Here is a 27,229-nt window from a genome sequence, read left to right as displayed (position 1 = left end):
GGCCCCCATGATTAATAATTGAAGATGAGCATAGGCACCCAGGACACACGGTTAGGTATGCCTAATTTCGAAAAAAAGGTGAACCATAGACTTAAGCTCGATTGGGCAGAGTTCCAATTTTACGTCCAAAATTCAGTGCCTGATGAAGACAAAACTCTTCTAACTGTGCGTGTTGCCAGTAATGACTTACGGGTCCGAGACCTAATCACTAACTATAGGCCTTATAAGAAGGTTCCAAGTCACTCAGCGGGCGATAGAGCGAGCTATGCTTAAAGTTTCTCAGAAATTAGGGCATCCGTATAAGAACCAAAGTTATTGATATAGCTCAGCGAGTCGCGAAGCTGAAGTGGCAATGGGCAGGGCATATAGTTCGAAGAGCTGATGGACGTTGGGGTCCCAAAGAGCTGGAAAGGCAACTCCGCACCACAAAGTGGTTTGACCCCTGCTAGGTGGACCGAAAACATCCTGGGGTTGTAGGATGGTGTTTAGAAGTCTAGCAATGGACGATGGATTTTTTTTTGTTTTTTTAGGATTTTTTTGTAGCATAGTAGGTACTATGCAACAAATATCGCCGTAGAAGTATATCGATATAATTAATGTTAATCTGCAAGCTTTTGACTCTAACTACAATTATTTAATATAAAGTCTAAATACAATTTTAATTTTCCGGTTTTTGTCAACAGTACGAGTGTATTATAGGTACATGTCAACTGGCACAGGTTTGTAAAGACGCATTTGAGTAAAAAATCAAAATTAATGATATCAGTGGCAGTCAGTAGGGCACAACGCTGAATACGCTTTTATGGTGATACCTACCTACTACTGAGTTCTATTTTTTTGTAACATTTTATCAAGAAAAAATATAGTTCCGGAATGACAAAGGCACATGTGTAGGTAGTAGGTAGCTCTATAAACGTAGTAGGTAGCTCTATAAAAGCTCTATAAACGTTCGCTCGCTCGATTGTGATAAGGACTTTATCGGTTATCCAAAGCAAAGAAAAAAAAACATTTGTTATTTAATAAAATTATTCTGGACTTTTTATTTTAGGCAGAGCATTGGAAAAATATTTATTAATTTATTGGTATATTTTATTTTATTTAGAGAACTTTTCATCCAGTAAACAGATGGCTGATGGTCATCTTATATTGCTATCCTCTACTATATCCATTTACACACAAAATTAAGTTATCCGTGGGATTTGTTCATAATTTTAACTACTTCTTTGGTCAACTAACTAGCATTTGTGTCTTCGGATTTTATTATGAGTATTGGCAGACTTCACTCACTTCGAGAATTAAGAAAATTCTCAGGTAGGTATGCAGATTTTCTCGCGATGTTTTTTCTACACCGTTTAGGTCGCCATTGACGGTCAATTATTGTCACGTTTCTCAAAAGCAAACGGCAGTAGGTACCCACGCAGCATACTATACCTACCTACAAGTAATGTACGCAGTGACCAACACACGACCAATTATAGTCGTGGGTGCTACAAAAACGTGAGAATAATTGACCGTTTGTGGCTAGCATTTGAGACACGTGATATTTAATTTCTTATTATGCAAAAGTGATAGAATTTTACAAATCTGTTCCGTAGTTGTGGATCCTATTCAATGCAAACAAACAAACAATCATTTCTTACCTCTAATTATAATTTTAGTATACTTATAGAATACTTAAATGCAAAGGAATTGACAATTGTTCATATACAAACCTACTTTAACTATAATCTGTATCCCACGGTCGCGCTTCGTGATTGATTTATCAGGCCGATCAGCTCCAAGTTTACGGGGGCGCCTGTTCCAATCATCATACGATACCATCTGTGGACTCCGACGTGTTCCCTATTCAATATTGTGACGCATGGATATGCTGACGAGTATTTGTACTGACGTATAAAAATTCCTTCGTGTTCGACCTATGTCCATGTCAATCTTAGCACATTTAAGTGAACATCGTATAACATGTATAGGTATATTATAGCCTGGATACGTAGATTTTTATACGTCACATATTGATAGAATACGACTCCTGCGACTTCGTCCGTAAAAAACTAAGTTATTCACAAATCTCGCAAGAAACATGTGGATTGTAGGTATACGTTGCTCAGTAAAGTCTCTTTTAAATCGATCTAGCATACCGAATTAAGTTTAATAATCCCTAAAATATCAATCTCTAGCGGTGATCAGTTACGTTTGCCATGAAGCGAAAATCTGGCTACTAAAGACATCACTTTAACCTGAATAAAATATTAATAAAAATAGAATTCATACTTATACGATAGAAGTTCTAGACCTTTTAATGATGCCACTTCTTTAAGCCACGATCGTCTTAACTCTATACTTGCCTACCGTAGGTACATGTAGCGAAGCATAAATGTCAAACTTTTAACTTTTTGTAAAATGAGGAGGATCTTTCTATCACAGACTCTTAGATCATAGGTACGTCCTTTTGCTTAAAAACTTTTATCAGCTCTTATATACAAATACTTACCAATATCATCAGCTATTTGAACCACTTCTTTAGACGCTGCTCTATTTTGAGTGATAAAATTATGTTTAATACAACATACGATATTTATGTGTTTACGAGAATGTGTAACTTATGTTATAAAATAAGTACAATCAAGCCTCAAGCCTCATTAAGAAGTCAGACATTGTTTTAAAATAACAACTGCTGAGTGTCCTGTCAGCTCTCCTGCCTTAAAATGTATCTTCCGAAGCGGAAGTAAAAACAAACTAGGTATACGTTTTGAAAATGCTTGTAAACTGACTCTACTTGAAAAAAACTTATTTGAATATACTTATTTGGATTGATAAATTATTGAAATTTGAATTAAAATACGAGTAGGTACAAGCTTGCTTTCATAGAGAATTATAGATTTCGCAGCAAGACGAACCAAGTTTCTTCACTCCTAGCAATTATCTTATCTCGCCCTAAACAAAACAAAAAGGGTGATGCTAATATCGGAGCCGGTGTAAATTCGCAACATCTAAACTCATCTGATTGATGCCATCCATTTATCACTCCCCTCGTTTGAGTCGATCGTCCATATCAAAGTTTTAAAATGGGTCACGGGGTCATCCCTTGATTACTTCGGGGCACTTCATAATTAAAATTTAAAAATCGATATCGAATGTTATTATTGTTGTTTTGATGATTGTAAAAAGATCTCGCTGATTATATCAGTTTAGGCGTGAAAGTCGTAGGAATGACTTGAACCTTTACTTTCATTAATTTGCTGCATTTTAGTGTCGCCGCACACGGACCACACGCGACAGCCACAAACCCTGCTAGAAGAGGCCACAAAAGTAGCTGAAGCGCGCGACAGCCACTTGTGGCGGGTGGTGGACACTTGTGGTCGGTGGCTGCTACTTATTTAAACCATACATTCAGTATCATTATCACGCGAGTGGCGTGTTGCGGCGTTTAGTAGCCGGTGCGGGCCACAAGAAGCGAGCAGCGATTATTGTAGCGTGTGGCGGCCACTGGCGTCAATCGTGTGCGGCGAGTCCATACAAAATGTGTGAAAACTACAGAATATATGCCGGTAGCGGCGTTTTGTGGTTGTGACCAGTGGCCCCTATGCGGGAGCCCTTAGAGTTTAATTGCATAAAATAGAATGTATTCAATATAGTTCTGTAAAGGTGTACGTGTGAAGTGGAGGTTGAACAAGAGTGTTTTAAGTGATAAAAACAATTTGCTCGGTGGACTCGGTGGTTTGGTTGCTTTCGCCGTACTAAAGCATGACATGACTGGACTATAACTGACTGACGGCCAACTACGGATGATGGAGTATATTTGACCACTTTCGCCCTAGTAGTAGTGATGTTTGGAAGACCCTACAAAAGGCCTATGTCCTGCAGTGGACGTCCATCGGCTGAAATGATGATGACGATGATAATGACCTACATGGAAAAACATTTCTTTTTGGCAATCGTCTTTACCACCTCAGAGAGTAGGTAGTAAGCAAATTACGTAGAGTGCTGGACAATAGTTAATAAACGGCCAACTTCATGACCAGGCGTGCCTATAGGACAACTGAGGACACAAAGCATTTTTTACAATAAGGAAAGCTATTTGCTCATTACCTTATGTTCCGAAACTACATATACTTACTCACCCTATCATAATGATGAGCTTAAGATACATGTTTATCAACGATCACCTCATTACACCCTCACTGCACTGTAGGTCCGATTAGAGACAGTTTTAGGTAACTATTAAAAAATACTCTGTCATAAGCTATTAATCAATGTTCGATAAGCAACTCAAAATGGGCGGGCTGTTGTAGGCCAGGTGATTTATTTTATACCTTCATACCGACCATTATAAGTTGAACCGCAGGTTTATAAGAAGACCCTTTTACTGTACGGCTTTATGAAACATGGAAGAATGAGATAGATCTTGAAGACTGGATATTAGTGATGGAAGATAATGTATGTTGTATAGACAATATCTGTTAGACAATAGGCAATAAGGTAATCTTATTTAACTGCCACATAATATTAGACCGCAATTTATTTTATACTCTGTGGAATGGACCTCCAAAATAGATTTCTAAAAGAGTTGCAAATGTAGGTACATACCTGTTTATAGGTACCTACTAGAAAAATCTTGTACTGATAGTTTAAGGAGACCTTATAAATCCGATATTTCAAATTTATTAATTTCAAGGTACTAAGCGCAGTGTTGGTTTACCCTCCACCAGGTGGACTGACGACATCAAGCGAGTCGCAAGGATTCGCTGGATGCAGGCGGCTCAGTATCGTGATGTTTTGAAATTCCTACAAAAGGCTTATGTCCTGCAGTGGACGTCCATCGGCTAATATGATGATGATGATGATGAATTTCAAGGTTATTAGAGTTCGATTATTTACTAAGGTTTGAGGTACGAAAATGATTTTTTTTTCACTAAGTAACATAGACAGTATTAGACTCACCTTGCTGCGTCAATTCAGGTTGGTGGGCTATACCTACGTAGTTGGAGAAAATCAACTGAGTCATAACTGGTGACATAATTGCTGGCTCATTTTTTGCTGCATTCCACGTGGACATGATTTATAGAATTAGATACATTTCTTTAGTTATAATGATGAGTTAGATACATTGCTTTTTTATTGGATTCATAAGACAGAGGCCCTGGGTTCGATCCCCGGCTGGTCCCATTGAGGTTTTCTTAATAGGTCCAGGTATGGCTGGCTGGGAGGCTTCGGCCGTGGCTAGTTACCACCCTACCGGCAAAGACGTACCGCCAAGCTATTTAGCGTTCCGGTAAGATGTCGTGTAGAAACCGAAAAGGTGTGGATTTTCATCCTCCTCCTAACATCAGCCCGATTCCATCTTAGACTGCAAATCACTTAACAGCAGGTGAGATTGTAGTCAAGGGCTAACTTGTAAAGAATAAAAAAAATCTAAATTCTCTAAACCCTATATTGGCTACCTTACTTGGGTACCTATAAATATAGGATAGTAAATTAAATGAGGTTAGTCTGACTATCGCAGGCTAGTTCTAGAATATTATAATCATAATTATAATTTACTAGCCGACACCCGTTTCACCCGTTAGTTTCCTTTCCCGTGAGACTACGGGGATGAAATATAGCCTATTCTCACAAATAACGTGGCTCCTTGTGCTAAATGAAATTTTCAAAATCCGCGCAGTAACCCAGAGATTACCCCCTACAAGGCTACAACCCCACATAGGTACTTTATCTCAGTACAATATTGAGTATATATAAATAACTAGCGGACACCCGCGACTTCGTCCGCGTGGAAATCAATTTAAACTTTCAAACCCTTAAGAGTTTGAATTTTAAAAAATTTTTGAATCCATATTTCGATTTTTATGATTTATGAACAAATTTTTAAAACTGTAGGTAACTCTAAAAATTAAGGACTTTCCAAACAAACTTTCAACCCCTATTTCACCCCCTTCTTATTTTATTTTCGCAATTAAAACTGTCCTATAATCTTTTCCGTATTATGGTCTTAAACCGTGCCTAGTTTCATTTGAATTTATTCAGGAGTTTCAGCGTGATGCCCGAATAACAAAAAAACAGACAGACAAAAAATCGACAAAAAATATTTTTACTTTCAGTATCGATTATTTATAATGTCTACAAAAATTTTCAAAATATCTTCTATGTACAAAATGAACAAAATGTACAGAATTCGTATTATAAGTATAGATTCTAGATGGCGCTGGCGTCCGTTATGCCACGGTAACGTATGGTGTTACAAATGGTTTATGTAAAATCTCAAATTGTATAGAATTCGATCAGTTTTATTATAAGTATTATTAAATATAGTCAGCTATAGATTTACAGCGTTAATAACTACTGTTTAGAAAACTGTCGCGCCATCTATTCGTAGTTAAAAATGTTGTAACGTACGTTTAACTTATATTGTAGCTGTACTTGCGGTAACAATTGTGTACCGATGAAGTTACATCGAGTAGGTCTACAACGCCATCTATTGCCGAGTAGCATATTGTAATAGTAGTAGCATATTTGTTTTAACATATTACGTCTTCAACAAATAATTCCTTTCTAAAAGTAAATTAACCACAGTAAAAATCGTAAAAAAATATAAAACGACGTATCGTTAATAATAATAAGTTGAATTTTTTTAGCGCAACTCTGAAGCGATCATGTATCGCTCCACCCAGTTATAGTTGAGAACGCTGCACTCGAAGTTGTAGACGAATACATATACCTAGGACATATGATCCAGTTAGGTAGGTCCTATTTCGAGATAGAGGTAAACCGCCGAATCCAACTCGGCTGGGCTGCATTTGGGAAAGTTTGCGAAATTCCTCAGTGCCTGAAGACAAAAGTCTTCGTACAGTGTATGTTGCCAGTGATGGCCTACGGTTGGCAGTGGACGTCCATTGGCTGATATGATGATGATGATGATGATGAACTCTGAAGCATAAAATAAGTATGTATCTACCTATTCATTATCTACCTATAATATTCTAATGCTTTTGGAGCCTACTACAAACCTTCGGTACTTAGATATCCTAATGATTCTCAGGGAGTGTGATAGCAGCTGTAAGGAACGTACCCACAGCTTTTTCGGCAATAGACATAAAAATTTGGTTATAGTTCATTTAATTTTACTTAACGACTCCAGCCTCTTCTTTAGGGCGTTTTCACGGTTACTGCGGTAGAAAGCATATTGGCAGATATAATTTTAGAAATATTGGGCAGCATAGCTTTCAGCACTCAAGCTCTCAGCACTCAGCGTTCTTTGGTTAACCCGGCTGAGAGGACAAAGTACTGAGCAGAGTGCGCGCAAGATAAGTCAGTGAATAGATACCTCAGTATATGTTCCAGAAATACTACATATTTTTTAGTTGCGAGGACCGAACCTACAGCATTGTCTGCACTTGGCAGGTACCTACGCTGTGCCAAACAGCCAGTCATGACAATCAGAAGTCTTATTGGTCTCTCACCATTACACTCGTAGGTTTCGCATACCAGTACGAAGTACACCAGTGACGGATATGGAGTCTGTATAACATCTTGGTATAAAACTCCATTCCATTGAGTTATTTCAATGGCTCAAGAGCAAGGCTATAGAGCCAAACCTTTGTCTATAAAGGAAAGAGGAAATGGAGCTTACTTGTTACTCAGATAGGTATGAGTTATCTGGCTTAGGGTAAGATATAATTTTGATAGCCTCCGTGGCACAGTGGTATATGCTCGGTGAATTTACAAGACGGATATCTTGGGTTCGTTCGATCCGGTTGGACCGATTGAGGTTTTCCTTATTAATTCAGGTATGCCTGGCTTCGGCCGTGGCTAGTTACCACTCTACTGACAAAGACGTACCGCCAAGCGATTTAGCGTTCGTGTAAGAAACCGAAAGGGGTGTGGATTTTTACCCTCTACCTAACAAGTAAGCCCGCTTCCATCTTAGATTGATAGGTCAAGGACTAACCTTTAAAGAACAAAAATAAACAAATGTAACTATATTTTTATCATTAACATGTCATAATGATAATTATCGTGACCGACGGCTTAAAGTGCTCTCCGAGGCATATGGGTGTAATACCATCCAACCCAACTCAAAACTGAAATTTTTATCTAAATATTTTTTGAAGAAAGAAAAACTCAGTATCTCATATAACCCGACCAATTTTCGGGGATTCGACCCCCAGTACCTCATGATCTGATCGTGATAACTCCACCAATTTCCAAACTCCGGGCTGAGAAGTTTACTAAGAATTTTTGGACGAAATAAAAACTCACTATTATAGTCTTAATCATAATCAAAGCCCCCCCAGGGTTTGAATCCAAGATTTTCTGATCCCCAAAGATAGCTAATCTATTTCCTGAAAAAAAAAATATGAATTTTCTTTACAGCACAACTGATTAAATAAACGTTTATTATTGATTATATTAATTAATATTTTGAAGTAGGTATTTGGCACAGAATAAGGTACACAGTACACAATTCCCATTTATTAAATATTTTTTCTGAAAATACTGCCCCTAATTGAATTTCACAACGTGGACAAAATTTAACTGTGGGCCGTGGAAGTCATTTATCTATTTCAGTTAAGAACTGAAGAACAATTGGTCAAATTACAGACGTACTTAAAATGTTTATTACATTTAAAACAAGTTAACAATAAAAGTTAAAGTAGTACAGCAGACAGAACTTGAATCAATGATAAAAGAGACTTAACTTTTACAGTAAGTTTCTGTTGGTTATTTAAATAACATAAATTCATCATTAAAATAATCAATTACAATAACAATGGTAAACGGGTGTTGCGTTAAATAAAATAATATTTTTAACATAAAAATGGAACCGACTTCAAAGACCTATTTCAGTTATTTAGATTTTAACACAAAATTACTAAAACGAATTTCATGAAAACGAAATAATGAGACCAATCTGAAATTATATTCTTTCAAACCAAAATATTTCAAATAAATTACTAAGTTATAAGGAACATTAAAAAAATAAAACATACGCGTCGAATTGAAAATCTCCTCCTTTTTTAAGTCGGTTAAAAATAACAATGAGTCAAGTAGAGAATAATCTATAAACTACTATACTACTATAGCCTTTCTTGATGAATACTGTTTACCAACAAAGAAATTAGAAATGAAGATGGAAAACGCAAGTCATTTCATAACTTATTTATTTAAAATTATGTATGGTTTGTTTATAAAATGTTATATAAAATACATTAACCACATCTTATTGTTCCAAGCTTATTAATCAAATTTATTGTCATAATATTTAAGAACAAGTTAATTATAATAATTATTAAGTGTGAAATGACTAGTGATTTATTTATACCCTCATTTTCAATTTGTTTGTTGGTAAAGAAAGAAAGAAAGGCTCAAGAAAGGCTGTAATAGAGTTTTATATCCAGGCTACAGACCTTACATTTTTATTTTATCGAAATTTCAATCTAAATCGTAAAAAAACAGTTAACTAATAACTGTACAGTTCTCCGTTTTGCCTACACGCGGTTGTTTTAAATGAACAGTTCGACTGTACAGTTAAGACTGCACAGTTTGAATTGCAGGTCTGTAGCCTGGATTAGTGTGATTTTCACAGAAAAAAATTGTTTCAAGTAATTCCCTTTAACACTTTATTATGATAATATAATAATTCAGTTTATAAAGTTAATATTTATTTTTCAAAAACATAATATTTATTTTTAAAGTTACAAACGACGGACCAAGCAGATAGCTAAGCTCATGGTAAATGGAAAATTGTAAGCAAAACAACACTTCGTAAGAACACGTAGTACAAAATGCCGCCCTGTGGCCATACCTGGGGCGTAGTAGTGCCGTAAGTGCCTGTTTTGGCACAAATATCAATCAGATTGGAACAGCGTTACGCGATGGTAGCAGAAATAAGCACACATTTCCGGACAAGCTTTTTTTATAAAAAGCTTTACTAAGTTTAAAAATGTACTTACTTAAAATAACGCTACGTCTATAGCGCCACAAACTTTCGGACCCGGTGGCCAAAACTGGAACTAACGTCGCGGTCAAGTCAGGTCGGTCGCCATTTTGCAAACACAGAATAATCAATATTGTACAGATGTAGCGTACGGAACGAGACGGTGTCGTACCCGTCACGGATACAAAATTCAAAAACGAATACGTTTTCTTGTCAGTACGATACGAACCGTCGCATCAGTAATTTTCAATATTATTCAAGAAAAATGGCGTCGTACGTTTTTTAATATTTTAAAAACTGTATTTTTAAAAAACACAAAAACTAAAGAAACAATATAGAGTATTTTTTATTGGTTATTATATTATTTTAAGTAATTGTTTTTAGTGTTAAATTTTGAAATGCATATTATGAAAAAAGTTTGTATAAGCGGATGTCAATGAGACGCGTAACTTTTGTTTCTTTTTATGGATTACACCGGCTTCAGCACGCAGTTTGTAAAAACTCTCTCTGGTTACTCTGTGTTTGCAAAACATTATATTATGAAACAGCTTATGTGTTTTATTATTACACGACAAGAGCGATATCGTGTGTCACCACACACGACATCACCAATGATATACCACGTGAGTTAAATAAGGCATAATAATCCATATGTATATAGAAATTTTAAAAAATCTTATTAAAACTAAATAACTACTGCCTGCCATACAAAATATAACATTGATATAAACTTAAAATAAATAATAGTTAAAACAGGTGTAGGTGGTCCCATACATAGATACAAAGCGAACTTTTGATCAAAACGATTAATATATTGCTACAATTTCTGTAAACAACAACACAACATAAATAGCTGAAATTGCCAGACCTTTGTAATCCCACTAATATTTCAAACACAAAAGTTTGTATGGATGCATGGATGTATTAACGGATCTTGGGACATTTCTAACGAAGTTGCAGGTGTTTGCTAAATTGGAATAATATTTGAATACTTTTATCCCAGAAGACGTCAGAGTTCCTATGGGTTAAGAAATGACAGTTTGTGTGAGAAAAAGAAAATTAGGAATAAAATAAATGTTGCCAAAATAAAATTGCATGGAGCTATCACAATAACACATTAAACCCACTAATACTATGAACGCTAAAGTTTGTAAGAGCACGAACTTTATACTTTATAAAAAAACAAAACTTCTTCTCTTTTATCAAAAGGTTTTCATCCATTCCTATTATACAAAGAAACCCGATGTGACATAAATGGAACATTTAATTATATTGACTGGACCAAACGACAGAAAGCCAATTTTAAAAAGTACCTAATGTAAAATAAAATAATATTAAGATAAACGAAGGAGCGATAATTTAAGTATCAGTAATTTTAGCGTTTAATACTAAACTTAACACACTAACGCCATCTAATGGCAGATTTAACAACTCCAGTTTTCGTATTATATTTATAATTTACGAATTTTCTGTGTTTGATAAACAAAGGAGCGAAAATTAAAGCATCAGCCATTTCAGCGTTTAATACTAAACGAACACACTAACGCCATCTAATGGCAGATTTAACAACACCCGGATTCGTATTATATTTATAATTTACGAATTTTCTGTGCTTGATATGTTGTGTTTTGTTGTGCTGTGATAAAGTTGACAGATACTAAGTAATTTATGTGGATGACATTTTGTCAATTGATTTGTTTTTTATTTTGATGGGTTGATAATAAAAACCAAAATAGGAAATAGGCCAGCTAAACAGAAGAATAACCGACAAATAGGACATTTTATATATAATAATTAAGAATAACAGGTTTCTAAAACTGTAACCGACTGTACGTACCTAACCCGCATAAGTAATTTGAACAATCTACCTAATTTGACATTGACATTGATGAAAATATCGTCAAACAGAATAAAAAATATGCATAGCATACGGTAATAACAAGAAAAATACGGTAAGAATGTTTTAGTAGCCCAAGAACAAAATAATAATTTGTGAGCATAATGTTCAAACTTTGTTTTGAGTAGCGGCACCAAAAAATACAACTTCAGTACTTAAGTTTGTGCAATATTTTATTGTTAAAATCATTTTTCAGATAGCATGTATCTGGGACAGTCGCCTGTACGACGCATGCACCTCTTAACTTTTCAGTTATATGCATTAAAAAAAATATATCACGTTTCTCAAATGCTGAAGGAAAAACATCTTGAGGAAACCTGCATACCTGAGAATTTTCCCCTCTCATTCTGAGAGGAAACTTGTGCTCAATAGTGAGGTTGCCAATGACGAAGCTGAAGTGGCAATGGGTAGGGCATACAGTTCAAAGAGCCGATGGAAGTTGAAGTCCCAAGATGCTAGAATGGCGACCTCGCACCGGGGAGCGCAGTGTTGGAACGAGGATATCAAACGGGTTGCAGGGAGCCGTTGGATGCTGGTGGCTCGAGACCGTTTTATTTGGAAGTCCATACAAGAGGCCTATGTCCGACAGTGGACGTCCATCGCCTGTTAATGATGATAATGGTAATGATTATGATGAAGAATTAATAACGGATTTAAGTTATTTATAGGGTTGGTAGTTGGTGTTTTTATAAGATGAAAATTATTTAAGCTTAGAGCCAGATTATATTTCTTTCTCTATTGCATGAAAAGAGCAAGAAATATATTTAAAAATAAGTAGTCAATTTTCAGATGGCAAATAAGTGGTTGGATGCAAGTCTGGACGATGGTTTGGAATGAAAATGCCCCTCCACATGAATATCACATACACAAATAAAACTGGTAGAAAATATTACAAGGCATTATATTTCGCCTTTGTACCTTATACATTGTCTTGTGTAACCTTAATATATAAATGCGATAATCACGAAATCTCATAAACTGCTTGATGTACAAAGATGAAATTTGGAAGAGACTTAGTTTAGATAGTAGAGGTCCACTAAGAACGAATTTTGTGAGAAGGCTGGATTAAGGCGGTCAAAGGTCGGAAAGTAACAAACAAACAAACAAGCAAAGTTTGAGAACACGAATAAATGTTTTGTTCCTGGGCCTTACGATAATATTTACGTGAAACTGACTAAAACCTTGTTAAAAATTATTGGTTTATATGTAGAGTTACAGTTTTAAAACTTTTTAATTTCTTTACTCACTAATAGAAAAAATACTATGATTTGGCTATTGAAATCGCCCAGCAAATAAAAAGAAATCTACAAATTTTTGTTTAAAATACGCACGTGTAAACATACCTGATATTTAAAAAAATATTAGATGTATCAAACTGATTCTTCCAAAATTTACACTATAACACTATAATTTAGGGGAATGCCCTCCGATTTTTCTTTTTAATTTGCCGGACGATGTCTATTTCCATTAGTAATAACTTTAAGCTACTCTTCCTCTCAAAAGTAATCTTCTCTTTTCTGGCGTTGTTTAAAGTAGCGAGGTCTTCCAGCCGTGAGATACCTGTAGAGACGAGCTTCTGATGTAAACAACGCTACAAAAGCCCGGATCTACAGGGTAGATCACGAATGTGCCAAGTATTCTTCTTTTATCTTCAGTCTTCTTTTATCTTCAGTCTTCAATCTTCGCTCTTCTTTCACCGTGTTTCTCCACTGCTGCTGCATCTGAAAATTGAAATTGTGTGAATTAGAATTACATGATATTCAGTCTATTCATATAACCTTTTACCTTACAGTTTTACCAGTCTATCTTAGTGACAAACTACATAATCAGTCTCCCTCCCTTATGGGCTAAAAGATTCTATAGCGGACTATCAAAAGAAACTAAAATAATGAAATATAAACTAAAAACATTTAAACTCATCTATTAGTTACTCCCCAAAATATTCCAGTGTATCTAAATCTGAATCATATTATCTGTTTTTTTTTTTCTAGGAAAAAAGAAAACCTCATTATATGATAACCCGACCCAGGTTTCGAACCTAGGACCTCAAAGTCCAAACCTAGGACCACAAGATCTAAAACTAGGACTTCAAGGTCAAAACCAAGGACCTCAATAATAAATGATTGAACTGTATCTCATTTTATTAAGGTACTGTGCTCTCAGTTTTTTCGCTCGACTGTAACGCTAGCATTAGCATGTACTTTTTGCCACGTGTCTTTATATTTATTCGTTAAATTGGGAACAAAATCTTGTGCAAGAATAGACGCACAACTCGACTGTGATGCTATACTTACATACGCACGCGCCATTTGGAGTAATAGCTAATATGGCATAAAAGTTGTAGGAGGGCTCTGAACCAAGTTATACAGGTTCGACGATTCGTTATTTCCATACATTTTGTCGATTTTCAATAATGCACGCTATGAAAAAAGACGCTCAGGACTTACTTAGAGACGAAAAGGGAGTCCCCGATGCATACAGAAGTCATAGAGTGTGATAAAGGATTTACCCCGCTAGCCTTGGCTAACAGCGAATGGCAGAAACCAGTGGTACTGAGCATCTCATACCGGGAGACCGTATGGAAGGGGAAGGAGTTGCACGGATGCTTTTTTAAGGCTCTTCATGAGCCTCCTGTCAATAAAAAAGCGTCCGTACAGTGCGCTTCGGTGACTTCTTTGGGGAAACCGCAGGGTTTGGTCTTTGCGATGCAAGATCAGGTGGTAAAGACGCAGAACTACCGAAAGTAATTACTACATTCTGAAGGATGGCACTCATGACATCTGTCAAGCTTGTCGCCATCCCGGTGAGTCACTCAGACATGTGCTTTCGGGTCAGCTCTTGCCAACACTGAGTATCTGCACAGACACAACCAAGCAGCCAAAATCCTTCACCAAGAGCTTGCTCTGAAGTACAGTCTCCTGGATCAGAGGTTGCCTTATTACAAGTACACACCGGTGCCAGTGCTTGAGCGCGGCGGAGTCCGGCTCTATTGGAACCGGTCCATCATTACGGACAGGACTATTCTTGCGAATAAGCCTGACATCGTGGTGCTGGACCGGGCACAGTCGAGAGTGTTTTTGGTGGACATCACAATTCCGGGGTGAATCCTCCGTCCGGTGCATATATGTATTTATGTAGCGTATATATTATTTTGCGTATCTAAGTAAATTTATGTATTTTCCTTTTGGCCTTTTATTTATTTATTTTGTATCGGGCGTGAGAGTAAAATTTATCTGACTGTATCGATACTGTACCACCGCTGTGGTACGATGTTTGGCAATCTGAGCCTATATAATAATATAGACCGTATACCGGCAATTTGACAGTATTATTTGCCTTAAAGGCAATTACCCTATTGCAACTACCATATTTTCAATAATATAGTCTGACTATCCCGACAGTGTGCGGTGCTACGCGCACGCAGTCGGTATAGTGGCAGTAAACTCCACGCGGCTCCCTTTTTATATGAATTCATTTAGTGAACTACGCATGCGCTCCTCAAATCAATAATTATTTCTTGCCATAACGGACAAATAAAATAACCCTTATTGGAAGTCACGTAATTATAAATGAAACGCAAAACACATCATCATCAGCCTATTTCCGGCCTGGCACCGCTTCCTGTTTTACGAAGTAGGTACTAGTTTCAGGCTCACGGAAGAACGATCATCAAAGCACGAAACAATTTTTGTTCATACTAGTAATAGCGCCATTTAGTATGCGATTCGGAAATTACATTTATAAAGTGTGAACACTATCTATATAGCTAAGCCCATAAACATTCTTTAAAACATTCATTCATAATTATATAGCTACAGTATACTCAGACCAATTATTGTATAGGACCTGCCTCGCTAGACGTTACTTTTCTGTCAAAGTATATGATCAACGATCTAATGCGATTATAAAAACTGTCTCTATAGTATCGATGTTAAATAGTTGTAGTCGTGTTCGTCGGTTAAAGAGCTCCGTAAAAATACCTTTTTGTGTAATTGAATTGTGTAAAAAACGGGCAAAAACTTCTAATTTAGTTTAAGATATATACCAAATCTAAGCTCGTTTTCCTCAGAAAATGACAGACAATTTTGTTCGTGACTATGAGTGCGATACAGGTCCTTCTATAATTGGTCTGAGACAGTATACGACCGATGTGATACGATGTTAGGCAATCTGAGCCTATATAATAATAATTATCATTGTTGGTCTACTCGTATACCTATTATTGTGGAATTGCAAGTCGTATACCGGCATTTCGACAGTATTTTATTACCCTACACTTTGACATTTTTGACAATAATATGGCAAACTACACGAACTGTGTGCGCGTGCCACCGCACACAGTTTGTGTAACTGACAGTAAACTCTACGCGGCTCTCTTATATATGAATTGATTTAGTGAACTGTCTACTACGCATGCGCTCCTCAACTCAATCGTTATTTCATTCCATAATGCACAAATACCTAAAATTATAATAAAACGCAAGACACATCATCATCACCAGCCTATTTCCTGTCCGGTTTACGAAGTAGGCTCACGTTAAAAAAAAATTAACAAAAGCACTTTTTTACACAATAACAGTGTCTTCAACAGCGCCACGGTTTTACTTTTTACTACTGTAAGTTATTCTGGACAATGTTACTAACACTTTACGACTAGATACACTTCAAGTGCTTATTAAAAATAATCACAGATAATTATTGAAAATAAAAGCGAACGACACAACAATAACAAATCAGCTGATTGCACGTCAATGTCAATGACAGCCCTGTTAATATAGAATCAAGCATGAACCAAATACCAACATGCAAAACATTCCATAGACAATGACGGCTCTAGCTCCCGCGTTTTAAGGGGTTTTGATGTAAGCTTGATGTAAAGCTCTAATCATATGAAAATAACAGATTATAAAATGTAACCAATTTTACTTTAACGAAGCTCGGCTGTTTACCTTTCCATATGAAACGTCACACACCACAAACTATAAATCTAAGAATAAAAGTCTACACATACCTACTGTGTACAAAAAATGTATAGACGTACACTTTCGCAACATTACGACGCAAAAGATCTTAATATATTATATTCTTCAAATAGACAATTTCTCTGTCTACGTAATGAACTTTATTATACACTCTGTGGTATTATGCGCGCGACTTGACGCATGCGCAGTTTCGAATTTCGAACTTGGCCGCCTAAGCCGCCTTATTTGAATAAGGTACGAGCTACGAATAAGGTGTGATTAAAATACAAGTATTTAAGTAATAACAATAAATTGTTTTCCACATGACGATAATCTGGTAAAAGCCGAAAAGGAAAAAGTATCAAAATACTTGGACCTTGGACGAGATTACCGCTATGTGGAATGTTAAGTCAACTATTATTGTTCCGATAGTTGTTTCCGTCAATGGTCATATAGCGAAAAGCTTCGACCAACATCTTAAAAAGCTTTCACTTAACTGTTGGATCATGAGTCGGATACCGAAGGCAGTGATTTTTGAGACGGCGCGTATTGTGAGGAGGTTTCTCACTCTGGAACCCTGACCACCGATTGCTTGGGCACTCAAATGTCCCGCAGCGGGAGGGTTTATTTTTTTATAAATTTTTAATAGTGTTTTGTAATATATGTATTAACATTGTTAAAAATTAAAAAAAAAGGACAAATAGAGAAATGAGAGACCAAAAAAATTGTTTTCTTTTCCTGACAATGTTGAAAGATTAGATAAATTAAAATAGGAAACGCTGATGCATTGAGGCTACTAGACTACTTATTATCTTTCTGGCATAAATATAATAATACTATATTAGAAAAAAATACATATTTTATTTTTCTGCAGCTGTCGGTAAGTAGGTACTCTTACGTCCGCTAAGGCAATCGCGCCGTTTCATATGTAAATGGCATTATTAATCTCCTGACAGAACATCGATCAGTCATGGCCTGCGCGAATTTGCGTAGTAATCCAAGGATTTATCGACGGATTTATGTTAATTGGAATTCAGATACCATGTCGGATATCTGGAGGAACATACAAATGATATGCAAATATTTATTGAAATTCGCCAAAAACTATATGAATCATGTGGTATATTGCTACTTGGTACAGTGGTTAAATAAATAAATATTTTTTCACGTCACAACTTGACATTTCAAAAGTGCTTGTAAACTAATAGACTACAAGCCCTTGAACAAAAATTACCTGTGAAATGAACCAACGTGAATAACTCTTAGAAGGCTGTTACTATATCAGAAAATAACTCTGAACACTATGCCGTCATTTCTGAGCGGTATAGTGGTGAGTACGCGAGTGAATGGAATTCTCAGGTACAAATGATGAGTTACGACTAATTATTAATGTACGGCTTTGTTATAGTGTTAAATACGATTAAATGTCGAAAATCCTAGTGCCGTACTAAAATGGTGGTGCCGGAAGTCAGAACAAACTTTTAATTGTCGACAATTGCAGAAGCAAAATAGGTCATTTATTACTGTACGGCTCAGACCAATTATAGAAGGACCTGTATCGCACTCATAGTGACGAACAAAATTGTCTGTCATTTTCTGAGGAAAATGAGCTTAGATTTTGTATATATCTTATACTAAACTACAAGTTTTTGCCCGTTTTTTACACAATTCAATTACACAAAAAGATATTTTTACGGAGATCTTTAACCAACGAACACGATTACAACTATTTAACATCGATACTATAGAGACAGTTTTTATAATCGCATTAGATCGTTGATCATATACTTTGACAGAAAAGTAATGTCTAGCGAGGCAGGTCCTATACAATAATTGGTCTGAGCTGTACGGCATTTGTGCAATTCGTTTTGTTCACTTATACAGATACTTTACCCGTAAAAGCCGTACATTTTTCCAGCGCAGGAGTCGAAAGATAAGAGTCGCAAGCCTTACTCTTCACTCGCGTACTCACCTGTACCGCTCAGAAATGTCGGCATAGTGCTCAGAGTTATTTTCTGATATAGTAACAGCCCTCTAAGCGTTATTCATGTTGGTTCATATCACATGTAATTTTTGTTCAAGGGCTTGTAGTCTATAAGCTTAATTGAAATAAATGAAATTTGAATATCCTCTCTCCTACAAGGACGCCTAGCGTATAAGTAAGTAGCATTGTTGTAGTGGCCATAAAAAATAACTGATAATGATGTTATTAAGCCCCGACGCAAAAAGAGGGATGTTATAAGTTTGATGTATCTGTCTGTCTGTCTGTCTGTCTGTCAGTCTCTCTGTGGCACCACCATAGCTCCCGAACGAATGAAGCGATTTCAATTTAGATTTTTTTTGTATTAAAATTGACTTATATGCGAGTATTCTTGGACATTTTTATAAAGATCGGTTGAGCCGTTTAAAAGTTGTGGGGGGTGAAAGTGAGGAAGAATAATCGAGTGAGGTCTCAAATGAAAGCGCACTGAAAGAGAATATTGAAGACTTGATCGGGAGTGTGATTAATAATTTCATGACATACGGGGGTTTTTCAAAATAATATTACGTCGATGTGGATGGCGTTATTGCTACAGAATACGGTTGCTTTAAATATTTAAAACCTAATACTTATACAGGGTGCTCAGGAGTATTTCCCATAACTTTAAGGTGTTGGCAAGTCCACTTATAGGAGCCAAACTGCATAATTAATATGTTTTTAACTAAATAATAAAAACTTTCTATGATTTCAAACAAAGTAATTCAAATAACACAGGCCTTTATCTATCCTTGCATTTTAAAATACTTCAAACTTGGCTAAGTCGTAATTATAAGGATGGGTATAAGGGACACATTCTAAAATCTATTTAATAAAAATATTATTTACCCCGAAAATATTAATTAGATCACATGTTCCTTGAACATTTGTAATTAAATTTCGGTAAAAAATATAACCCCAGATTACGCCCGAGCAGCCTTGAATTCGTAATATTTTCACTTCAGTTGAATTGAAAGGTATTTTGATGGATTTGTTCTTTTGTCCAGCATCTCTGACTTGTAATGTGCTTTATAATAATTATAAGCGTAAGCGTATAACTACCCTAAACCAAAATTATCACAAGCTTTACTTTAACAAAAATATATTTAGTTAAATCACAGCAGATGATGATAATAAAGCTTTGCCACAAAGATTAAATAAAGTCTGGAATAACACAGGCTACTTTTAACCCCCTAAGTACTTTTTATCCAACGTTATAATATCTTAAACTACGTCATTAAGCGCTCCATAGTGGGCAAAATCTGTCATTAATAAAAACGTCCCATCAAAAATATCCTCCGAGATTCATTTCACCGCAAACTTTTCTCTCGATCGCATGACGAGGGATTACAAATCAAACAAATCGGCCTCCGTGAATCTCGCAAAAAATAATCTCGGCATTTTCGCAAATCATCGCTACTATTGTGTACCGATAATGTAGTAGCGGAAAGCGCGGCGAACAAAAAAGGTTCGCTTAATTGCGTAGGGAAGATCGCTGAAAGGCGAGCTGGTATTGTTCTCCCGCGAGGCCTTTATACGAGCTCGCTCGTTCGCCTGACTCATCAATTTTCTTGCATTGACGGACTTGAAACGATTGAGATTTTAGTATCGTAACTAATTCCAACCTAACTGAAACGCTGTAACTTACTCGTAACTTATTTCTGGAGTAGTTATCTAAAGGAGATGGTCCAAAATCGTATGGAGCCCAAGATCAGTCATTGTACCCTAGCGGAAATAAAAGAAGATATTTATTTTAACTATTTTTGATTAAACAAATCTACGAATTTATTTTAATTATTTCGAAATAATATTTATTATCTCCCAAGAAATGCAACGTTAATAGGGGTAATAATGGCGGGTAGATGACGTTTCCAATGCAATCATCGATTTGACGTTTGCTGTCAATTGTCATGTCATAATTGCTCTATGTGCGCCATCTTGTTATAAATCAAAAACTTAGGTTTTTACTTTATTTATTTCTTTTTATTTAGTTAGATTTATTCACTTTAATAAATTTTAATAAAATGCTTCTATTTTTTAAATTTTAATGATTCGGGGTACAAGAGTGGACCTGAAATGGACCATCTCCTTTACAATATATGTACTATCAGACGCCCGCGGCAATCTCTGCCTCTTTTGAATAAAAAACAGACTTTCCAGCTTCATTCACATATAATTGGTAATTGGCTATTGTAAAAAACTGATTATCCAAAATAAATTTAGGTAGGCCATCGTTGACTTTTTTGTAGATACATTCCAACATGCATTGTTTGGTTATGTTTCTTTTAGAAATGAGGTAGCGTTTGGTTGCGATTAACTCTCCCAGGCGGTTTGATTTTTCAGCCATTTCCAACCATACTTGTCATATTTATTTACATAACACCTTATGAAATTACATACCTTAGCCACGAATCACTCTATCTTTTGGTGACATTTTAAACACGTACTTCCACCTGAACGGGAACTAAGCAGATGAAAACACGGGGCTTCGGTTTGTCAATGATGTAGGTCTCGCACTGCCGCTCTACATAACAATAATGTAACTAGGTATATAAGACGAAGTCCTCAGACAAGTTAAACTTTGAAACTTTGAAAACCCACAACTCATATGAATAAAGGAATTACTTTAAAAATTGTAACATTAATTAAAATACGGTACGTTAAATTTTTAGAGCATTTATTTCAGTATAATCTGTAAAAAAGGATGAAATGAATGTTGGAGGTGCTACATTTTATATTTGTAACGCTCGCTACTCCCTGCTCGACCGGAAAATCCTCGATTGCACTCAATCCCCTGTCATGCGGCCATTTATCTAGCTTTCCAAAATAATGGCTACCACAAAAATACAACGAAATCTCGAATAAAAATATATGTAGGTATGGGTTTTTCTTTAATGCTAGCAGTACTACCTACTGTAGGTACATTTTTAAAATACGACATCCTTCACTATATTATTGAGATTGTCAGTCGTCTCGAATTTTATGGTATTTGTTTACTAATTAATGCAACTGTAGAAATAAATATTAGAGATGGCGTCATAGTTAAGGTAGTGCTGTCCAATATACTCGTAAATAAAGCAATTTAACTCATTTAAATATCTTTTTTACATTTTTAACCACAGATACATTACATACATTTAAATATATAAATATACTAGCTGACGCCGCACGGTTTCACTTGCGTGGTTGCCGTTCCCGTAGGAATACGGGAATAATATATAGCTTTCCTCTATAAATGGGTTATCTAACACTGAAAGAATTTTTCAAAACGGACCTGTAGTTCCTGAGATTAGCGCGTTCAATCAAACAAACAAACTCTTCAGCTTTATAATATTAGTATAGATAAAAAAAACGTTTGTTTAAATAAATTCGATTACATTCGAAACTACACATAAAATGTATTAGCGCTTGTTAGCTGTTTATATCTATATTTGTACAGTATCGCTAATGACAAGTACAATGTAGCGTAACCATCAGATTTACTCGAGAATAGAGCTCGTCTTAATTGAAGCTCATTTATAAATTCAACGAGCAGGATACAAGCATCCCGAGCAGGTAGGAGTTGGCGTGAATATTTACGTGCAATTAGGGCAAATAGCGACGGAGTGTTACTGTACTGCGAGAGGTTGTACCCCATCCCCTCCCGGGGGTCTGTGTAGTGTCCTCCTGCTATCATTAATCTTGCAAGACGGCGAGCAAACAACGCTCCGTGGAACAAGTTGCGAGTCTAACAACAGTTCGCGATCGATGAGCTGTTAAATAAAATGACGTGATCTTATTTGGTGTTGATATTGGTTATTTGAAAAATTGAGATAAAAAAATAGGTGTGGCACTCGGGGACCGTAAAGCTATTGCATCAACGACCTATCATTGTATTGCATAGCACATTTTATCAACTATTCATTTTATTTATGTAGTATTTTTTTTTTCTTTAGAAAATAATTAAAAACAAAAGAATAAATAAATAAAAAAAATAAAAAATGTCTTTACGGAATCCTTACTGGAATTAGTTTTGCTCCTTAGTTTCACACCACTTGTCCAGTTGAGTCGATGTGTCGAAATATGTTAACTTAATCCACGGTTTGGGTGTTAGGTTTATTTTCGTTACGGAATTTCTTGATTCGGTCGCCGCGCTCAAAGCCCGCGATAGAAGCTATGCAAATATACCTAATAAGATAGATACATATCTATCTTTAAAATATAGACAGTACGTTTTCATGCTCAGAATTGTGCGTTTTCTAAAAATTTACGAGTAATATGAGACGCATCGTTTAGAAATTATTGAGTAAATTCGTATATTCAGTCAAAGCAATTTGTTAAATTGTTTAAATCGTGTGAACATTTTATTATTTTTTACATAACCATAAAGAAGTGACGTTAAAAGACAATAAATCATTATAAAATGTAAATAGGATTTTTTTTATTCATTCATTAAAGTTACATTTCCATTAAACATTTTAAAAAATAGATTTAGGTATGAAACAAAATACGTTTTTAAAATCAATAAAGGACAACCTCTAATTTGATAAATAAATTTGGGTTAAAGCCACTAAATCTTACCTCTGAAATGTTTTTCTGCATCGGCAAGTATTCATATCGGCGTGTTTTCCCCTGGGCCTGAAACATTCAGTCCCAAATGTCACATTTCAATATGCTGACTACAACAGGCATAACTTTAACTCCACCATCCCACATTTTATGTGAAAGCAATATGTCTCTTCCAGCGACGTGAAATGTATCTTCCTTGGTATCCGTATTCCTTCCTACTAATGTGTTTTACTGTATGAATATTTAAAGTTTTCGTAAGTACTAAAAGTTGTAACATATATTTTCTTCCTATCTATTATGGGATATTTATCAACGACTAAATTTCACCAATACTCTATCGGTGATGTATGGGGTAATCTCTGTATCTACTGAATCGATTTTGAAAATTCTTTCATTAATAGAAAGCCACGTTGTTTGAGTGTCATAAGCTATATTTTATCCAAGTATTCTCACGGGAACGGGAACTACGCGGGTAAAACCGCGGGGCATCGGCTAGTTAAAATAAACAAAACAGATATTTTTTCTGGTAAAAAACTAAATTATACAACTTCTTCCCCTGTTCAATGACAATTGATAAATGATTATGAAACACGGCTAAAACTCACGTGATACAGTATGATAAGGATAATAATTGGAGTGTCTGCATATGTTTTCAAGATATATGTAGAGAGAGAGCCTATTATGAAGCATGCTTTGTTGAACCATAGTCAATAGGTTTGTTTTTTAGGAAATAAAAGACTTTTGATGATGGTGGGATTGGGAGGTAGAAGGTTTCAAAGGATCAGCAATCAGAATACATACAAATACTCAACATCACACCTCATTCTCTTAGGGAATGACTATATAGCTTGGCAACTTCATTCGTAATACTCCCGATGGTCCGAGCGGGCCGGGGGGCGTGTAGCGATGAATGAAAACCCCACGACTGATGCACCTCACTTCCCCGCACGCACGATTTCACACCCGCGCAGTCTTTCCTCCCGTCGCCCGCATATCATGGGAGTGTCATCAACGAACTTGCCAAACCAAGGCAGAGATCACGTCTGCCGCTTGCTACGATCCTTGCTTATCTCACTGGCTTCTTCCATTCTCATTAATGCTTTCACACCACTTGTGTACAAAGCGTATTTTTTTATATTATCTTCAGTAGATAAATATATTTTATTAATACATCAAATAAAAGTATATCTCTCTGACGAAAATGTAAGATCATCTCGAAAGGGTAATGACCATTCATTCCCGCATTAATTAAATTTTATGTTTGAACTCGACAAATTATTCCGTAGACTATGACGTCTTTATAACATTGAAGATTAGAAATTCTTAATGTATTTAATAGAATCATTTAAATTATCATAGGAGAGATGAATGTTAATGTAGGAAGGACTTTGTTCAAATAAGACATCAGAAGGAATGAAGTGAGAGTAATGTTTAATTTCGGATTATATTTTAGGAACATACCTATATTACACACGAGTATTTTTATTCACTGGCATGCTTATCTTTTAAATAGGCCCAATATTCCGATTCCCTTGAAATAAGTCATTAATGCTTGTTAAAAGTGGGTACATTAGTACAACGGACGAGATCTATCTATCTAATCTAAATAAATAAACTAACCGTGATAGGCTGAAAGGTACACAGACAACAGGGCGACAGGAGGGGTTTCAGAAGGTAAAGGTCCAGCACTGCCTATTTCAGCATACGAAAAAAAGGACCCAGGACCACTCGACGTTGAGTCCGGTCCCTTTACCGTGAAACTATTATTACTTAATGATGGCAAGCCCAAGATCTAGGCCTATAAAGTATTTTAGCCTCTGCAATCATATTCTTAATACATAATGTCAGTAAAAATTAAAAAAAAAAATTTAATACCAAAAATGTAAAAAAAGCATTTGTTATCCTCCGCCGACATTGCCATTCTAAGAATTTTTATTTAATTAAATTTATTTCTTGTCAGTCAGTGTTTAAAATTGTTAATGCCCAAGGGCCCAGATATCTTAAGACGGCCCTGGATATGGGCATTTTGATAACGTTAATACTGTCCTAATGTTATACTTAGTACTGAGAATACGAGTGTCTAGAGATTTAATACATTATATCTCTGAATAGGCACACCGACGTATATTCAACTTGAGGCCATTACACAAAAACTTTCCTCTTAATATTAAAGCTAATGAGCTAACTTTACGCTCTTCAGAGATTACCTATTATCACGTTAATTTGAATTTAGAATATTTAATAAATTATCCATTGTTTTACAGTTTTTAAAAGCAATAAATTTATTTATTCGAGTATTTTGGCTTATCTTTTAATCACAGTAGCGAAAATACATAAATATTATTCTCAGTAAATATTTAGGATTTTTGCAAGCAGCGAAGTAACAACGTAAGCCCGTCAATGGCATAATTGGTTCCAAAAATTCTCAGATGGAAAAACGTACTCAGAATTATGCGTTTAGGTTTGTGTTATTCTAGAATTTTTGTTTTAATAAGAATAGTAGAAACTTGACCTCAATTTATATATTCATGAATACATCATAACGTTGGCGTGTCGTATTTTTTGTATTTGTCTATATGTCGTAGGCTTTATTTTTGAAAAAAAAAAAAACATCAAATCCATGTAGCAACGCTACCCACATCCAATAAAACGCCTACTACGTAACTACACACTACGACTCTTCGTTTTTATGTCCTGATTCCTAGTGCATGTACAATGTGCTTAAATATCCACAAAAGCAAAAGTAAAAGTAATCTCTAAATCATAACACTCGTCCGTCACAGTTTATGAGTGAACCATATCACGTCCAAAGTTCGTGGACTGTGTGCAGCAATGAAATCTTTACGCCTAATAAAATATTCAGTTAGGAAATATTACATATAGTACCAAAGTGCTGCTACATTCACGGGTCGTCCATTTTATGTTACTCTGGCTCGTGTGTACTCGCACAGCCATATATCGTGTTACATTACAAACCACTGTAGACGGCTGGGTGGTGATAAATAATGTCATAAAATATTTATTCTATATTTATGATACCTTGTGAAAGTTCTACAAAAGTTATTACTCGTTTATTCTTTATAAGAGGTATACTTGTACCCTTATTTAGAACTAGTGACAAGCTTCAGTTACGGCCCGAGATGAACAATTTTAAATACAGTAGGCAATTGTTATAAATCTGTATATATATTTTTTTAATTTAAAAATAAATAAAGTACAGAGATTTGACGATGGTGACTTTGGAAGGTACTTGCGTAATAGATTTTAAAGCTCCAATATACTTAAGCGGTAGCTTATATACGCATTATCTATGTGATGTGACTGTAATAGCTATTAACATTATTTATACCTTTGACCTCCTTAATTTAGCCTTTTTCCAAAATCCTTTCTTAGCGGATACCTACTAACAATAAAATACCTCACTGCAAAATTTCAATTTGGTACGTCGAGTGGTTTTCGAGATTTCGTGTAGACCGTCCGACCTTTCTTCGCATTTATATACATAATATTGAGATTTTGGTTATACCTATTCCATTTTTGTGATCATATTATATATATTTTCCTTGTATTTCGTCAATGTAACAGTAAGTAAAACAGTATTTGCAGGTACATCGAAACCACCCTGCAAGACATCTTTTAGTGTAAGTATATGGGCGAGGGCCCATTTTACTCACACCTAGCTACGCTACTGGCACAAGCATTACAAATATCAAAATGTTACGTTATAAATCCTATATTATTATGGTAAATAACTTCCAAGGATTTTACAACGAAGCTCGCTTTAAAAGACAAATAAATTCCAAACCATATTTTCACAGTGTAACAATGACACAGGCGACATAACGATCGAAAATATAGAACCTGAAAGTGTA

General features: G+C 35.6%; 1 long non-coding RNA gene across 1 annotated transcript in view; it reads right to left on the bottom strand.

Moving 5' to 3' along the window:
* Positions 1-8,454: 8,454 nt before the first annotated feature.
* LOC112057773 (uncharacterized) overlaps positions 8,455-27,229 on the bottom strand; it is a 65,577-nt gene continuing 46,802 nt past the window's right edge. Inside the window, exons 6-7 of the long non-coding RNA XR_008251135.1 lie at positions 23,370-23,426; positions 8,455-13,552 (exon numbers count right to left, since the gene is read on the bottom strand). This is a non-coding gene — a long non-coding RNA (uncharacterized LOC112057773). The remainder of the gene's footprint in view (positions 13,553-23,369; positions 23,427-27,229) is intronic.

Source organism: Bicyclus anynana, chromosome 10, assembly GCF_947172395.1.
Source record: "Bicyclus anynana chromosome 10, ilBicAnyn1.1, whole genome shotgun sequence".
NCBI lineage: Eukaryota > Metazoa > Arthropoda > Insecta > Lepidoptera > Nymphalidae > Bicyclus > Bicyclus anynana.
The sequence above is the reverse complement of the archived record's forward strand: the minus strand, read 5'-3'. Positions and strand labels throughout refer to the sequence as shown.